Source organism: Anser anser (assembly GCF_964211835.1).
Source record: "Anser anser genome assembly, chromosome: 5".
Lineage (NCBI taxonomy): Eukaryota > Metazoa > Chordata > Aves > Anseriformes > Anatidae > Anser > Anser anser.
The window spans coordinates 54,695,776-54,714,202 of record NC_139725.1 but is presented as its reverse complement, the minus strand read 5'-3'; the positions used below and the strand labels follow the sequence as shown (position 1 = coordinate 54,714,202).

Below are 18,427 nucleotides of genomic sequence, written 5' to 3'. Positions count from 1 at the left end.
TTAGGGAAAATATTACAAGACACAGCACCACTTGTTCAAAATGGTTTGAAGATGTTAAAGAGAAATGGCAATGTCTTTAATGCCGTGGCTCATTACTAATGCTGCTGGGGCACCATTGCTAGGAGAAAAGTTAGAGAGAAACGTAAGGGTAATGTTTAAAGAGGAAAACAACAACTATTTTGATTTGAAAATCTTCAGGTCATGAACATAACCCGAGAAGCTTCCTCTCCTAGATCAGTACGATTGGTCATTCCTGCTCTCCTTGCTGCCCAGCCCCAAAACTGGCACGTCCCAAGCCAGAACAGTGCACAGTCATGAATTTACAGGATATATGTCCAGGCAGAGTCCTGACATACTGCTCTAAGGATGCTACATTAAGCCTACATTTTACATAGGTCTCGTACGTAACATTTGCATGGGTGGGCTGCTTGAAGTGAGGGCAACAGATTATTGCACTTTGAAAATAAATAGGGACCTTGGCAACATACTCGAGAGACACCACCCTTTACAAAGGAACTGGAAAGAAATTTTTGAAAATGTCATTATTCTTATCTCGACAGTCTGTTTAAATAGCTGGCTATGAATGAAGTACTGATGCTTTTGTAGCTGGCTAACAACAGGGCAAAGTTTCAGCCGGGTTACAGCTGATTTTTTTTTTTTTTATGTACAAGCATAAAAAACATTTGATCTTATGTTGTTTTTTTCTCCACTATTCCTTTGTTACATTCCTTTTCCTTTTATCCAAATCACTTCAGGAATTTATCTTCTTTGGCCTAATATTTATTACATATATGCTACAAAAGAGAAATAAAGTAACTGTATTCTGACTGGTAAAAGCAATAACAATTTTTTATTTTATTTTTTTAAAAGAGAAAGAAAGGACTCCAGGAAATCCATGCTTTTTTAACAGGCACTTCAGATCAAAGCAAAGAATTTTTAAACTGCTGTTTCAGCATCCACTTAAAACCCAGAGCAAAGATTTCAGGAAGAAGCAAGACTGTTTCCACGGAGCACTGTACCTTTCTTTATCCCATTAGTATGACAATCATCGAAGGCAGCTTCAGAGGCTTGAAGAAGATCAACCAGGCTCTGTACACCACTTAAATTCAGACTGTTTTGCCTTCTGAAACACTGAAACTGAAGACATAAAATAAAACCAAACAAAAAATCAGATGGAAATTCTACTTAAAACAAAAAAAAAGTGCAAGAAATAGTACCATATTGGAAAAAAAAAACAGAAAAAAAAAACAGTACTAACAGTACTAAATTGTTTGATCTTCAGGTTATTTCAAAAACTGTCAATACTTCATAGCAAGTTGGATTAAATAACAGCTGGTCTGGCTAGTCAACAGCTTATGGTGGACTGTGCTCTTGGATACCTTTCTCTCTCTTTCCTATTTAAGAGGAGCAGCTGTGTTTATTTTTTTGATCTAATTTATTCAGTTTGACATTCTAAAATCAAAAGTCTTTGATTTCTCTACCTTTATGCAAATCCAAATACATAAACATACATATTTATTTTCTCCCCATCTCCCCTTCCCCATCTCTGTGTATATATGCACACGTGTACACTCAGATTCTTACACAAGTTTTGACCATTTAATGTGTCAAAAGTAAAAAATAGGGAAAAGAAGATGTCCCCCTTGACTCTCCCTGCCTGAGGGTGACCTGGGATGCTCCCAGGAGAACCCCTTCTCCCTGCCTTTACAGGTGATCCATAATTCCCCTTTCCCAGGGGCTGGCCCCAGCTCATCATAACTAATCTGGGACTCCACCCTGGCCTCCTTCTTCTAATGATTTTTGGATACCCTGAATGTTAGAGCTTTTTTTTGCCTGTTATTGGGATAAGGGGTGTAAAAAATAATCATTAATTCATCAGCAGTCACAGAAAAGAAGCTGAAGTAGCAGTTATTTTTCTTCTAGGCTCTGCTTCCTTTTGAGTGCTAACCTATAAAATATTTAAAAATATTTGAAAGCACACTTCTGATCACAGCAAATGGTATCCAGTTGAAACCTGTGTCACATCAGAACTCTAAATAAAAATATAAACCAGAGTGTCTGTGTTGGCTAAGGACTGAAAAATGCAACCTTGAAATCAGTGGAGAGTTTGCTGTATTAAATTGGACAAGACTAAATAGATGACACCATAGAGGCAAAAAAACTAAGATTCTGCTGTCACTACTTGTATAAACTTCTGTTGCTAACACAGCCACAGTCTTTAAGTGGAGAAGATTTGTTTGGTCCTGTAAGCACTGGTGAAGCTGGGGAATATGCGAACTGTCCTTCTTAAATAATTAAGCTTTATAATTCTTTTTTTTTTCTTTTATGGTGTGGTAACAGACTAAGCAGAGTCCTTAAATTTTGTACTGTGATTCTATCACAGGACTATTGAATTAAAGAACTTTTTTTTTCTTATCTAATTGCAGTTGTTACCAGCATTCTTTACTTTCCCTGATGCTGGTCTTAGTTTCCTGAAGATGCTCTGCCATGGTCTTGCTGGTCACAAGCAGCACTTACAAGTAGATTATACAAGCCCTCACAAACACACATTAAGAAATCTTTTATATAATCTCAATTAAACTGTATTCTGCATATGATCCTCACTTATTTTAAAAATATTCTGAAGTTTTAAGGCTTTCTGTTGTAGTTAGATCTGTGTTTTACCTCTAAAGCTATAAGCCACGTTTTAATGGTGTTTACATTTGGGAAGAACTAATAGATACCTAATAATAGCTGCTTAATAAATCTAAACGATAATGAAAATCGCACCCATTTCTCCTCCCCCATTTGCATTTTGAATGTTCTTGAAAATCTGATTCTAGAAATCCAGCTGCAAATTGCTCATGAGACCTTATTCCCCAGAAAGACCTTAAAATACCTCTCTTGTATCTAGGAAGTTTGGCAGACTCCTACATTGTATAAGATTAGTTCTTGTGCCAAGTCCTTCAAGAAGGCAAAACTTACACCTCTGTTTGGTCTAAAAGTCATGCTATCTGCACAGACAGCAATGGAGATGGACAGGGAAGGGGAACGGGGGAAGAAACAGTGCCGTCTGATGATCTGGGAACTAGCTAGAACACACACACACGTTGTAAACCATTACTCCCATTACTCCTTGGGCTGCCGACCCATCTCCAGGAAGCCTGCCACCAAACCAACACCTTGATGTGCTGGTACAAAGAACCTCATGTTCTTCAAAGTGTCATCGCCAGGTCAATTGGGTTTGGTTGCTGTTTTTAAGGATATATATATATGTGTGTGTGTGTGTGTGCGTGTGTATATATATATATACATGTATATATATGTGTGTGTATATATATATATATATCTTCTCTCTCAGCACTGGTTCAGGACCTCTTGACACTGTAAACAATAGTGAGTACTGTCAGACACCAGGGACATGACTGGACTCCTATGCTCAGCAGCACAGGAGCTGCTGGGCACCAGCCCCACCAGGCCCAGCCAGCAGGGCTTCAGTTCCTTCTGTGCAAAACCAGCATCATCCTTCTGCACACTATGCATACTATATGTTACCATCTGCCAAAATTAAAACTGTTACACCACATCAATGCCTGATTTTTCATTCATGTTGAGGCAGACTGGGGGGTGTAAGTTGGAAGAAATTATTATATAAACTAGCAGTAAAGAGGGATTTGCATTAAGGACTATCAGGTCTGAAATGCTACAATATCTGAGCACTGTGCTGATTTCTATCCTGTTTCTTCCTCTGCCATTGAGTTAGAGGAGGACTAAAAGGTACAGCAAATACTTTATGTTATTATAAGTTATTTATCCAGCTCTTGAATATCTGGGGCTTTCCACTCTGCTGGCCATATATGCCCAAGCATCTCCAGCTAAGGAAATTCAAAGATGAATTAAATATGAGCTGAGTAATTTTCAGCCATGCTCTGAAGCTTTGTGTCAGGGAATTGTCATTTTAAAGTAAGCAAAGTCCTGGATGTCCAGGCCAGGAAGGCAGAGAATATGAAATGGGGAGGAATTTGATGAACAACTCCAGTCAGGCATTAAAACCACCTGGCTACCAGGGTGAGCCCAGTGCCTTGGCTTTGGAATTTAAACCTTTCACTAGACTGTGTCTGAGTTTCTCATGACAGCTATCAGTGACTCCCTAAAATAGTTTAAACCGTAACCGAATGATGATAACAATGGAAAAAAAGTCTGCCTATTTCTGTGCTAACCTAAGGAAAGTAGAAGCCCAGCATATTTGGCTTCCTGCAAGAGGATGACAACTTTGACAATGACTTTGAACACAGTGATTTAAAGTACATCTCTTTTGGTTTAGTTCCTTTATGAAAAATATCTTGTGGATCTCCCTCCCCCCACCCCCACCCCCAATATGTCCCATGAAAAAGAAGCAGAGATGACCTAAATATACTTAAAAGCATTTGCATCCCAAAGACAAGAAAAGTTTAGAGTCAGCTCAACCTGACAGGCTCATTTACTCACATTCAGTGAAGACAGCTGTGAATTTCAAGAGAAATTTATACTGGTTGGTTAGCTGAGGCGGAATCCAGAGAAGGTCTGTGCTTTGTGGACTAAAACAACTGCAAAACAACATTTCTAAGGAAGGAAGTGACCACATATGCTACAAAAACACATCATTTATAAAAATAGTGGTTGAAAAAATGCATTTCTAAGAGGTCTTTAGCTTTCATCTTTTTATGCTTACAGGCATTTTGCATTAAATATCTTCTCCATCTCTCGCTAATTCTTTTCACATTAATTCTCCAGGTTAAAAAAAAAAAAAAACAGATAGGCTGTAAGACCAGCCTTTTAAACCCACACGCATTAACACCCGTAGCAACTACACAGACTCAAACTAAGTAGATCTGTCAGTTTTGCAGCCTTGTATAAATTGGGGGAACAGCTGTGCCTCACACAAGCACAGTCATGCACACAGGCTTTCAGGCATCCTCCGTCCTTTCTCCAACACTCTCTGAATGGAGATTCACTTCCTGTGAGAACTGGCCTCTTCTTAGTTAATGTACATAAGCACAATATCATGAAAGACTGTTCTGGAAACTCTTTCCTTTTTCTGAAACCACAGAGTAATTCTGCTATGTCTTTCCCTCTTAGTAGGATGTCTTCCACAAGCACTAGCAACGTAGGGGAGCTATAAAGTGACAAAGGACACACCTCACCTCCAATATCTTCTTTGTTTAATGATGACAGAGCTCCAGAGCTTTTTACTTCTCAACATGTCTTACCTCTTGGCCCCCTGTATGCATTTCTGATATCTGAACTTTTAAACAATATTTTTCTTCATCCCAATCTCCATGGTTCGGTCTCTACCTGTCAGGACATTCCCAGAGCTACCCTTTTGGCCAGATAAGAATAGAAAAAGCTGTTGTTTTCAAAGTAACTGAAAAGAATAAAATATAAATAATAAATAATAATAATAATAAAATCTGGGACTTGGTATCCTTGACCTCTGCCTTTCTTATAGTGCTTTAGCCCTTGTGATTATCTGTCAGTCCACCACCAGGAAAGGGAAAGAGAACAAGTAAGAGTAAGCCTGAAAAGGTACAGTGTAGCAGGCACCCCACACATCAAAGTCTTTCATGAAAGCATCTATGAACGTGGAAGACAAAGTGCAGGAGAGTGAAGGGTCTTGGCCAAGGTCATCAGCAAGGAAAATTGTTCATCAAAGAGCAAATTTCCAAATAAATCCCAAGTCTTCTCTACCCAAATCTAGTGTCTCCAAAAAGGATCAAAACACATGTTGGGTTCTCTTCAGTCTAATTTCTGATGCCAACTACTTATATCCTGTTTACAACTTAAAGAGAAAATAGCAAAGACAGAGTTCATCAGAAGAGAGAGAGAGAGAGAGAGAGAGAGAGTATTGGCCCATCTAGACGAGCTTCACCTAGAAAGTTTCTGTCATCTGTTTCTATAATTTATTTCAAAATAAAGAAAAGTACCTTTATGAAATAGTAGAGCAGACACAGAAATTAAGACCATGTCATTTATAACGTACAGGAGGGAATGCAGAATTAATTCACATAAGATAATGACTTTTGTGGAGAGAAAACGAAAAGAGGGGGGAGAGAGGAAGACTGATTTGTATACTCTCTTGTTCTATTTGGATCCCTCATACTCACTGAACTGTACTTTCAGCATATGGGATCATCAACATCGTAAGACCTTGTATGACTTTTACCACACATGGCTTGTACCTCACGCAGAGTCCTCCTTGCTCAAAAGAGTTGTAAACTTTTTCTTTTTTCTTCAGAAACACGCATCTCTTCTTTCAATCTGCTGCACTAACACAGCATCAGAAGGTACTATTACATTTACTTCAGAAAATTACAATCAATCAACACCACCTCTTGTCCCTCCAAACGTAATTTATTTAGCGTTTTGTTTTCCAGTAGGGCTATTCTGGAAAGACATGCCACTGATGTGAAATGTGGGAGACACACAGACAGACTACAAGCATGTTTTGTCAGCTTCAGCTGAATTACTAGCAGAAAGAGCACAGAGTGGGAAGCTGACTACCCAGCTTAGAAAGGCTCTTGAGAAGCTGATAGGTATATTTTTTTCAAGCACAATTGCAATACTGGGGAGTATGATGGCAAGTAAAACTACAGCTCTGGCTTCCAACAAGTAGGCCACATTATCAGTGAGGTTAGACAGTGAGCTGATTGTGTTCAATTATAAACAGCTGACCCTAAGCACAGCTGATTCCCTAAAGAACTGGTCCTAAGTTAGCAAGATCAAACAGATCAGACAGATAAACAGCAAATAAACTTTTAGCCACAGATGATATCTAGCACCTGGAGTAAAATCCTGACCAAATGAAAGGAATACAGTGGGATAAGTCAGGGTTACAGGGTACAGATGTGCTGCTCTTAACTTCATCTGTGCAACCACTTGTGCAGAGACTCATCCTGTGGAGAAATTGCAAAGCAACTGCTACTGAGCAGCCAGCTAGTTCCTGCTTAGGGGAGTAATCAGGAAGTGCAGTGATACCCCCTTCATCCGTATTTTATATTGAAGTGCATATATAAGCAGAACCCAGGCCAGGAATGACAGGACCCTTCCCCAGAATAGGGCCAGGCTACATTCATTTAATTTAGATAAACAAAGTGTCGCTGTTTATACTAATTTTTCTGTTCAGATTTCCATTCCAAATGATCTGGATAAGAGGTGAGAAGTGCCTTTTCCTTTAGCTCAAGTAACATGGGGCATTTATCGAACTGAAAGTCTCAGATATATTTCCAGATGGCACTGTCACCTCTAGCAGGAGGAGCAAATATAAGCAGTTCTTTTTACATGGTGTAGGTTGGTCTTATTTCAAAGAAGGAGCAAATTGATTCAGCTGTCAGTGATAAGTAGTATAAATTGGCGTACCCTGATCAGAATGGCTATGTTCCTATTGACCTCAGTCAATGCATGCCTGTCCACATGAAGAAACTTTAGACTAACACTAGTACTTTTTATAGTGGGAAGGTAAATAATCATCCTGCATATATCTGACAAATCATTTGCAATTAAAAGCATGCCTTTGCTTCAGAAACAGCACCTTGACAGCAGTTTTCTAACCACATTTCTTTCTGTGATACTTTATTAATTATACACCAGTGCTGGATTTCTTTTTTTTTTTTCTTGTACCGCTATGGAATTACATTTCAAGACTGTGACATGGGGTAGTCAAGGAAACAAATCTTTATAAGACCTCTCCAAGTACAAGGTTGAATATAATATTAAGAGCAAATCATTCTTCCAGTGAAATGTCATAGAGCATGAGATCAAAATCCTCAGACAAATCACTATAGCCCTACAGTGTTATCTTTAATAATATTATTCTGTTTGGAAATCAAGAAGAGATATCAGACTCTGCCACAGGTCATTTTTTAATCAGCAGCCAGTGATGTTTATTAAAAAAAGATAAATTCTATAATTTAGCTCTGCCGGACAAATTAGATCAGGCCGGTAATTTAAACTTGAGGCATTACATTGTTTATCAGAAAAAAAGATGCTGCTTCATTCCATAGCTCTGTTTTGCAGAATAAATATTTTAAAGTGTTAAGGACACAAGAGATACACTGGTAACACATATCCAGTTCCTCTTATCTATCATAAAATAAATGTCAAACTTGAACATCCCGCTATGAATTCTAAGAAGTGTTAGAAAAGTGAACATCTGTGTGTCTAAACTCTACCCTCCTCCTCCTCCAACTCTTTTAGTACAGGGGCAACATGGATCACAACAATTTCATCTGACAACCTCTTTCTTGCCAAATTCCTTTCTTGCTGTGTCTTTCCGTTGGTATGTCTTCCTGAAAGCTATCTCCAATCAAAAAAAAAAAAAAAAAAACTCCCTCATTCAAGCCAGGTTTGTGACTTGGAATCCCCTTGGTCCTGAAGTCGCATCCTGGAAACACGTGACCCTGTATACACAAGCACATCAGCGTGTCCCTGTAAAGTATCTCCTCCTCTTCTGTGAACTCTTAACTATGTCTTGGCATTTTCTATGTCTTCTCTCTGATAACATTGTTCAATTCTGCATCATCAAACAAAATAGTAAGGAACAGGTAAAAGCAAGTTAATATTCCTAAGCAACGGGACTCTCTCCTTTCTCCATAAAGGAGTTTGAGATGTTTGTCTGAAAGAGCTTGCTAGTCATGTGGTATGCAAATTTCACTATCTGCTGTGTAAATCTGATGGATTTTCTTAAACCTGTTTCTTTCCTAACCATATTTTTCAGCCTTGTTGCCTCTATACACTTATTAATTATAGCAAAAGATGTGTATGGAAAAATACATCCCTTTTGGGATTTTTGGAAGTCAGGAATATCCAAAACATTCACAATGTGACTATATATTTTTTCAATGGGCTTAAATTAACTAAATTCTTACTTTTGACTATTCTTCCCCAATGCACCATAGTATAATCTGGCATGAGAAGGATTAGAAAAGACTTGATTTAATTATATGCTCTGTCTGAGCAAATACAATTCAATTAGGAAGATGTGATTATTAAATTCAAAATGCATTAGCATGCATCAATCAGCTGTATGAGCTTTAAATTAATAAATAGTTCTTTTACACTTACCTAACTACTAGACAGAGAATCAGAATTAAAACCTCTAATAAAATTTGCCCAAGTCTCTCAATGCAGGATTTAAAGCATAATTTACTGAATGGATTTTGTATACCAGCTGCAGTAAGATCAATGAAGTTTGTTCCAATGTTGGGTGATGTCAGAGTAGTAACTGATTCTGTTTTGTCACAATATGTGGTCTTCTGTGTTTCAGGTCTAACTGAAGAGAGCACAGACAGACACACTGAGGGTTTTTTTGCGTGTGTGTCATAATTACCTGACACTTAAAGGTTTCTTTCAAAACTTCTATACTTTCCTGCTTAAACATTTTAGGAATTTTTCTCTCAAATTTCCTGTAAGGATACAGAGAGATATCAAGAAATATAGTGCACGCATAGGCAAAGGATTTCAAGTAAAATAAATCTTAAGTTTTTATAGAAGATGCCAGGAAAGCAAATTAAATGCCATCAGAGATATCTAAGTTATCAAGCAAAGATAGATTTAATTCCTTCTAATAGGGATCAACTGTTCAATACCCAACTCAAGATACTAATGAGATGTGTCTCAATAAGGAATATGGTTTTGTCAGGTCTCCTAAAACAGTCTAATAAGGAAACGGAGAGAGTGCAAAATATGGCCATGTCAACCTGCTGCACTAAGGTTTCCCATCTGTAAAGCTCAAGTCATCTGTCTTCATGGGGCTGACTTGAGTATTAAGCTGAGGGAGCAAAACCATTCCCTGGAGCCACCCCAGGAGTGGCATTGCCTCTGTCCCTCGCTGCAGTCAGGAAGAGCCCACCCCATCAGTGGTGTTTTTGCTAGACAGCAGGACAGATACCATGTACACTCCTGTTTTTTTTCCAGCTACATATTTCTTCTTAGAAGACGTGCACTGGGGAAGAAAATAGTCTATAGACAGGAGAGATGCTAGCAGCCCTGCCATATACTCTCACCAAGGACAGTGGCTGTCTCCTCTTCCTTTTCCGGGGCAACTACAGAATTATCTGCTTGTTAGTCCCCTCCCCTGTAGCTGCTGTGTTCCTCTGTGAATTATCATACTCTTATAGTAATCTATCTACATCTCAGGGTTCCCAGTTAAAGTGATGCAGGAGCTCAGTAAATATAACATCAAGGGAAGAAAATTAATTTGAACAAGACTCATTTTCCTCCATGGTGACTCACATAATTGGCTTTATCTGCTGCAATGAGATTTTGATAAACCCTCACTACATGGTCTTGCCCAGCTTTCCATTGCTCAACTTCCAGGAATTTGTCTTCTGGGTAAACAGCCAGAGCTGAAGAATAAAGAGTGACAACATATTCAATGAGGAAGGCCAATGAGGAATTATAGGCCAGAAGCCCTTTTGGAAGAGAGTGCTGAAGGAGCATGGATCTGCCTGCTTCTTCAAACATTATATCTATATATACTCTTCTTTAAGCTGATTTAACACAATTATAGAGGCCCAGAGATCAGAATGAAAAAGTTTACTAGCAGTTTCCTCAAAGGGGCTAATGCCTAACTAGCTTCATTTTCTTCAACAGAAATGTTCCCAGTGACTGCTGAAAGACAGGAGCCATCCATGTAATTCCTGGTCATAGACCTCTTCCTGTCCTACAAGTAGAACAGGATAAAAAGCAGGATGCCCAGGAAGAGAGTTGCTAACCAGGCACATGAACTGAGATAAGAGATTTGGGCTCTGAGGAGTGCTGATCCGTTTACTATGAGGAAGAGAAGCTGTCTGGTTTAGCTGTCCTCTGCTAAAACAAATAGGAAAGTACCGTTATGTGGAAGTGGCCAGCTATACCAGCCAGTCATCAAACCTAAATAAAACAAAAATAAAATTAAAAAAAAAAATCAAGGTGTCAAGGATAAAACTAATCAAGTCACCAAGGGGTATGAAAAGAGACTCTCTAGCTGCTCTTATGCCAGTGCTAGCAATATAGCGATAACCTAGAAGAACTGGAAGTTTTCATGCAACGCATGTGTATTGTTGTCAGACAGTCTGACTGAAGTTACAGAAAAGACTTTTGTGGCTAAAATATTTAAATCAGATTGTTTAGGACAGATCAAGTGGATTGCAGAACTTGGGAATGGCATTCTGTATTGTGCCTAGCAACTCTAAATAAGTAGTCTTGAATATTTTTGAATTATTAATAGAAGGCAGAGGCAGATCACATGCTGGTCTATGCAGCTACAGACCACCACACTGCAACAGAGAAGGAGGTGAACAGCATCTCTATACATTGCTATTTGTAGCACGCAAGAAAAAGAATGCTGTCATCTTTAGCTTTAACAACCTATGCTGATGATAGTTTACAGCCAGTACAGAGCTCTTTAGAACTGGTTACAAAGATTTATAATGAAAATTTCCTAATTATGAAAATGCTGCATTAAAGAGATTCTCTCTTTACCTTTATTATGATAAATACAAAGAATGATCTTTGAACTGAAATGAATTGTAGCTTAAGGGTAAGAGATTGTGAATGTATTGCATTTGATATTTGTACACAGAATAAAATACAATCCAACAATGTATGTATTCAATGCAAAAAGGGAAAAGTGAATCTCACAAAATTGATCATTATTTTGAGCCAAACCATCTGGGAGAAAAGATTTTAAATATTTACCAGTCACCATTCACATTGCTTTGCTAAAGACAGATCTCATGTTTAGGAATAAAATAAAAGAAAGTTGCGGTTAAAAACCTTGAAAATAAGAATTGCTATGTAAAATAGAAAATGTACAGGTAGCAAGTGTAATGAAGAACTGATAGCAGTCAATATCAATTATAAGCCCTGAAATATAGAGAATAGATAAAGGAAGAATAACGATACAGGAAAAGAATTTATAGGTTATTGGATGTAATGATGCATCTGAAGTTCATATAACTTGAAGAAATTTAAAGAATGGCTCTGTTATTTTATTTACCAGGCATGGTAGAGTGTGCATTGACTATAGTACTCTATTGAAGAAGTCTATGATCTTTTTTGTATTCAGGTTAAGATGTTTTTCCATTATGAGATGACAAAATATTTTGTATTTTGTCAGTAACCAAGGACAATATTAAACACAGATACTGAAAATGGATGGTTTTAAATCAACAACTTTTTACAAACATGGTATCAGGTTTTGAAACTGCTATATCAAACAAGCATTTGAGGTTTAAAATGTATAACTAACAAATCTAAGAACCATGGAGAATTGCCAGAAGTCTGGAAGAAAACTAATATGTCACTATATAAAAGAAATGAAATGGAACGAGCAGTGAACTAGAGGTCTTCAGATTTTTTTTTCCCCAAGAGCCGCATGCTAGATTTTCTTCCCCTTACTCTCAGTCGCTTACTATATTTTCAACAAAGTTACTACAAGCATGACTGTGAGACAAAAGGTGTGCAAAAGGTCACCTACCTTTCTAAAATTAGGTATAAGAGCTCAGCTAGTCCTCAGGTTCCTCTAGTCAAATAAAAGAAAGAAACATCTCTACAGTGTCATCTTAAAACAGGTGTCTAAGCACCTAAGCATAAATGTTCTTTGGACACATCTCTTCCACTGACTGGGGACTAGAAAAGCAGTTTATCCAGTGCCTTATTCCTAGATGGTAAGATGAGGTCAAGTTATGTGAGATGAATACTGCCTTCCTGTGTCTGTGATAATACTCTATCATTCAAACCTATGAATCCCTTCCTGTTCACCCTGGATATCTGTGTTGCTTCTTTTGTGCTCTAGAGGAGTAATACACTTAAGCTGATCCTTTCTTAAGGAGAAAAGAGACTGAAGACTTTGAAGATTTAAGTACAGCAGATAAATCCAGTCCACAGTCCAATGTGTTAAAAAGCTGTGCCATGAAAATTGATTTTCTTGAAAACAATGTATTAAGCTGGGAAAAATATCAGAACAGCTATTAAAAACAAGTCAAGAATAATTACTTAAGCATGCAGAGCCAATGTCAGTAATGATAATATTTTGACGGTATGTTGGGCCAAGAGGATATAGTCCTGAATAGCTGACTGCATGAGTAGCATCCATAAGTATCACTCTATGTTTAGCAGGGTACAAAATCTCATATTTTACTCTTTTCTAGCTTTGTTGTTTCTTTCATTCCAACAATGCTTTTTAAAACAAAACAGTTCCTTTACCAAGACTTGAGGGTTATAAAAGCTTTGATTCATTATAAAGGGGAGATCAGGTTTAACTTGAAGTGAACAAAGACTTTGCACAACCTGAAGGGTGTCCCTGTAACTGTGGGTTTATAAAGAAAAATCTGATGAGCTCTAAGGGCTTATTTCAGTCTCGCCTAAGGTCTCAGCTGCTGGAGGAAGTCTCAGAGGAAGGTCATCTCTACAAAGCTTCTTTTATAGATTTTCTAAGCCTCTCTACCTACTCTCATCTTTACTTGCAATCCTCCTTCTACCAAATACACTAATGCCCGCTCAACTTTGTTGCAGCACATTGGGTTTTGAAGAGAATTGCTGGAGCCCTATGCTGTGATGTGGTTGTAGTGTGTCCACACATCTTTTCCCATCCTACTGAGCCTCTATCCCCTCCTTCTACATCAATAGCAGATAGTAAAATATTTCTGCAGAGATTTTCAATGCTGCGGGATGGGAAGTTCTTGCTCACGAAGTCAAAATTTGCTAACACAATTAGGAGAGACCAAGATTCCCGACCCTGTCTTCTAAATGATTGACTTTCTTAAGTGTTTCTATTTGTGTCATTACATCATTAAGTGAGAATCAAGCAATTATTCACCTGAAGAGAAAGAGTGATGAGCTCAGGTTTAATAGCGTTAATGTATTCTTCATAGTATAAATGTAATAAATATTTTTAAACATAACTTCATATCGATAGAATTCAATTGCAAAACTCTCTCAGACAGATGTAGGCACCAAAGTCAGCTCTTAGCTGCAACTTGTTCTTGTTGAAAATAACTTAGTAATCAGATGAATACTTCCCTTTGATGAGATCCATGATTTTCTATTAAAAACCCAAACCATCCACACCTCTCCTCATAGAATATGAAATGCTTCTATTGGCACATAGCTTCTATGGGAAATAGCAGGTCAGGGGGCTCTTGGTGGAAGTTTGTTTTGTTTTGACAACACAAGTTGCTTTTATAGACTCAAAAAATCCACAATCTCTTATAAACTTACACCACTTCCTATGGTCAAAGAAAAACTATATTTTCACATTCTCCCTAGTTCAGAAATGTATGCTGTATATTTGTCCTGGTAATTCATAAGGAAGTTTCATCTATGTAGAAGAAAGCTGATGTTAGAACATGAGGTGCACAAGAAAAGTTGCCTCAATATGTGGTCAGTTAAAGAACAGGACCGGATATCATCCTAGAGAGTATGGTGGGGGTACAAAAGCAAAAAAATTCTGCTTACAGTAGGCAGGGGAGAGAGAAGGGTATCATGTCAGGGAAAAGTCTTGAGTCCAGAGAGGGGGACTGAACCCAAGAAGTCTTCACGTGATTGACAGCCTTAATGGGAGCCATCCATCTAAGCCCTTATGAGAGCTTTAATGGGAGACGGTAGTTGGAAAATGACAGTTAGAAAGAAAAGAGGAATGTTTTTTCCACAACCACAGTTTGTCAGTTGGAGGTCTAGTCTCACATGGGAGGGGTGCGATAGATTAGGAAGTAGAAGGAAGTAACAGAAATCAACAGTAGAAATTAAGAAAGAGCAGAATGGTGTTATAAACTGTTGTCTTTATAGTGAAATGGAACCCTGGAGAATAAGCTGTTTTCATGGATTTTCGGCTACAACTCCTGAAATACAGTCGAACACCTGCATCAAATAAAGGGTGCTGGGGGAATGGAAAATGCACTTTCTTGCTATCTTCTACTTTAATGTGTTTAATAACTGTGTAGCTGACTTCTGCACAGCTTGGCTGTGGCAGCCAGAATTATTTAATACCATAACAGACAAGTTAATCGACAATTTTATAGAAAACATTAACATTGAAAATATACAGATTAGCAAGTTGGACAACTTTGATACAGGCTGCATTAATCATTTGTATTGCTGTTGCACTCCAAATTTTCTGCCCTGAATCCCTGGGTGAAGTACAGAGCATTAAAATTCAGCAGTACAAATATTTAAGTATGAACCAAGTTAAACAGGGGAAGGTCTTAAATCAGAACCTTTTCAGCAGGACATTATTGTACAGAAGGAGTTTTTGAACTCAAAGTAAAAGCTCTTCACCTAAGCGACTTTCTATAAGCAATTAAGGATAACCAAAGGCCAATATTATTAGATATTAAGGCATAGGTTATTAGAGCACACACTGCATAGGAAATTTTGAATTGTATTAAATTGGGTACCAAGAATTTTAGAGGAACAGAGATTGTTTAACAGGGAAAGGATCTGAAAAGACAGTAAAAACAAGAACTGGAAATGTGTCTTAGACGTGGCACTTGAAAGAAATTTGAAGGCAAACTTTCATACGTGATCCAGCTGGGGTTTCAGCAATTCAGTAAAGCTAAGCATATTAGCTAAAGTTAATAATAAATCCCTGAAGATAAGACTGGGAATCATTTTTAGAACCCAAATGAGGCAAACAGTTTACAGTCTAGGAACATATCTGTTAAAATATCACAAGCATCTATCAATCCTGTCTTGTCTGCTCTGTCCATTGACAGCAGAACTGCCTTTTCTCTCTCTGCTAAGTTACCTTTTAGCTATCTCTAACTATATTTATTGTAGGAAGACAGATGGTCTGACTTTTCAGAAATATACATTTCCTTATTACATCACAGTTGGAGGATCTGCTGGTGGAAGGAAGAGTTGGTATACAAAACAGTCTGGATGAGATTCATTCCTAAATAAAATCTCCACTATAGAAACAAAAAAGCAGACTTCACCCTTCTGAGCTAGGAAAAACCTTGAACACACTTTGAAACTTGGTGGAGCCCTCCCCATTAAACTCAACATATGCTAACACTCTTCCAGTTAATCAGCAGATACCGCCATCCATTCTCATTAGACTAAATCAGTTTCCTGGGAAATATCCCAATAAATTGGTGATTCCAATTAGGCTCTTTCCAATTAATTTGCACTTCATGGGGGTTTTAACATTATTTCACTTAAATCTACACTGAGAATTCAGCGTATGTGACTTCAGCAGCACTTTTCCTATAAATAGAGGCTATAGAATTCATTCCAGAGACGGGATATGTCTTCAGGAGATGATAGTTTTCAAAGCACTTCTTGGTATTTCAGAGTGTGGGTATTGAATGGCATAGTGCCTAACTGAGTCTGAAGAATCACAGCCTCACTCACCAGTTCCCATGAGTGGCTTTCCTATTGCCTTCATGGACTACAGGCTCATGTCTCCCAGGCATCTTCCACCTTTCCCAGTCTCCATCAGATTTCCTTCCCAAAGCAGACCTTTCCAACTGGAAGTCACTTCAGCTCTATGCTTACAAAGAAAACATTACCATTTACTCAGTACTTTTCAGAGCACAGCATTCGGTACAGAGAGTGCTGAACTTAAAACTTCTGTTATATAAATACAAACCCTTCATCCTTTTCTCAAGCATAATAGCAGTTACTCATAGGTGTCTGGCAGCAATCATCTAGTTTTAGGCCTGAAGGTCAGGCAGACATTTTCTTTCACACAGTGAAGAATGATAGGTCTCCAAGATGGAAAAGCACAGTTCTTTGCATTTTTCAACCCTGCAACCCTCAAATTTGCTTCTCAAATGCAATCCTCCCTCCAAAATTAGCTGACGGGTCTAATACTTATTTCTTGGTTTTCTTAAAAGCAGATGTAGAAGTCAAATAATTGGAAAGAGTAAGCACCCAGCCATCTACAAGATGAATTTTTTCATAATTGAGAAACACCTTCAATTTGCACTATGAAAACAGATATGATTTTAAAACATTCATCCAAAAGCCAGAATAAAATAAAATAATAAAATAAAATAAATATTATTTTTATTATTCAATTGTCAGGATAACATGAACATAAATGGAAAAATACATGAATTCATCAAGTACAGAGCAAATAATCCTCTACCAAAAAGGCTCATGACTTAGGCCAGTAGCTGCCATCTTTCATTCCTCTGTAGCAGATGACTTCTGTATCTCTTCAAGCGAGTATTGAAGGATTCAGTTATTAGTTACGGCCTGAAGTAGAACCAGCTACCAGTGAGCTGCCCTTGCTAGTGTTCTGTATTTTGAATATGCCTGGATCCCATTGCATTCAGCTGTACCCACAAGTATCTAGTTTATTCTGCTATCATGTAAATAAAGCAACACAGACAATCTGAGTAACTCTATGCATCCAAGAAGAATTACTGAATTTGCAGGATAGAATGACATCTATTCAATGAAGTGGCAAGAATTACAGCAGGAGTGTGTCTGAGATACTCATGTCTTCCAGGCATATAATGGACCTTTTCCCCATGAAAAAGGAAGATGAAATGGGCTTGTAGGGTGAATAGAATTCATTTGGACCGATTTGCAGTTGCACAGATTTGGAAGGGTAGACAAAAAATAATAATACAAGTAATTGAAAAAATGATTTCATGAAATAGAAGCAAGTAGAAGTTAAAGCTGATATAAAGAGAAGGTGCCAACTGTGTTCTGTACAAGGAACAGAAGGAACTTAGATATATGTGCTACTGAAATAAGAAGGAAAAGCAAAATTGACACAATAAAAACGAATCATCAGACCTGTGATTTTCATAGGATTTGGTCATCATTCCTGGAAATTAGCAATACCAACTTCAAAATTGGTAAACCTGAAATCTTGCTGTCTACACAAGATTTGAAGTTTGTTGGCTTAGGAGAGGGACTTATAAATAGGAAAGAGAAAAGGACGTGGAGCGTATGCATTTGTGGTATGGCCTGTAGAAGACACGGCACAATAGTCGGTATTTCCCTCAAGAAATTGTAACATCCTTGCTACTCCTTCTAGTACCAGGAACAGAAAGCAGTACTCACCAGAGCTCTCCACAGCTTCTTTTCTCCTACTTCTCCTCCTGGCCTTTATTTCTCTTCCCTTAAGTAGACCACAACCTTCATCTCCCTTTCTCTCCTCCAGAAGTTTGGAAAGGGAAGAGGGAGACCAAATCAGTTCTTGTGAGAAATGGTAGGGATTGTCAACTACCTGGCGGTGAGGAAAAATCTTTGTCTCCAGAAGAGTGAAGGAAAGGGGATGAGAGCCTGAGACTCTTGTGTGGAGCTCCTCTGAAAAACTCCTTGACTGTTTCTACCCCTACACCTACAGTTCTTTGAAAATCCCAATGCTTTTTGCTAAATCTTTCTTCAGTCAGAGCCACCCTAAGCCCCATTGCTGATTCACAGAGATCTCATCCTTCACCCTGTCAGCTTCAAAATGCAAATAATTCCT

At 38.0% G+C, this 18,427-nt stretch overlaps 2 protein-coding genes across 8 annotated transcripts in view; one reads left to right on the top strand and one right to left on the bottom strand.

The window, feature by feature from the left end:
- BEGAIN (brain enriched guanylate kinase associated) overlaps window positions 1–18,427 on the top strand; it is a 161,298-nt gene that overhangs the window by 105,916 nt on the left and 36,955 nt on the right. The gene's annotated exons all lie outside the window — the stretch shown is intronic.
- LOC310901092 (uncharacterized protein) overlaps window positions 1–18,427 on the bottom strand; it is a 275,956-nt gene that overhangs the window by 235,732 nt on the left and 21,797 nt on the right. The window contains exons 1-2 of one of the 4 annotated variants that reach the window (XR_014585593.1): window positions 4,468–10,602; window positions 1,020–1,137 (exon numbers count right to left, since the gene is read on the bottom strand). The gene's annotated coding sequence lies outside the window, so the exon portion shown is untranslated. Of the gene's footprint in view, window positions 1–1,019; window positions 1,138–4,467; window positions 10,603–12,271; window positions 18,185–18,427 lie in introns of those variants that run through there. The other 3 variants (XR_014585590.1, XR_014585591.1, XR_014585592.1) reach the window with 3 other exon arrangements.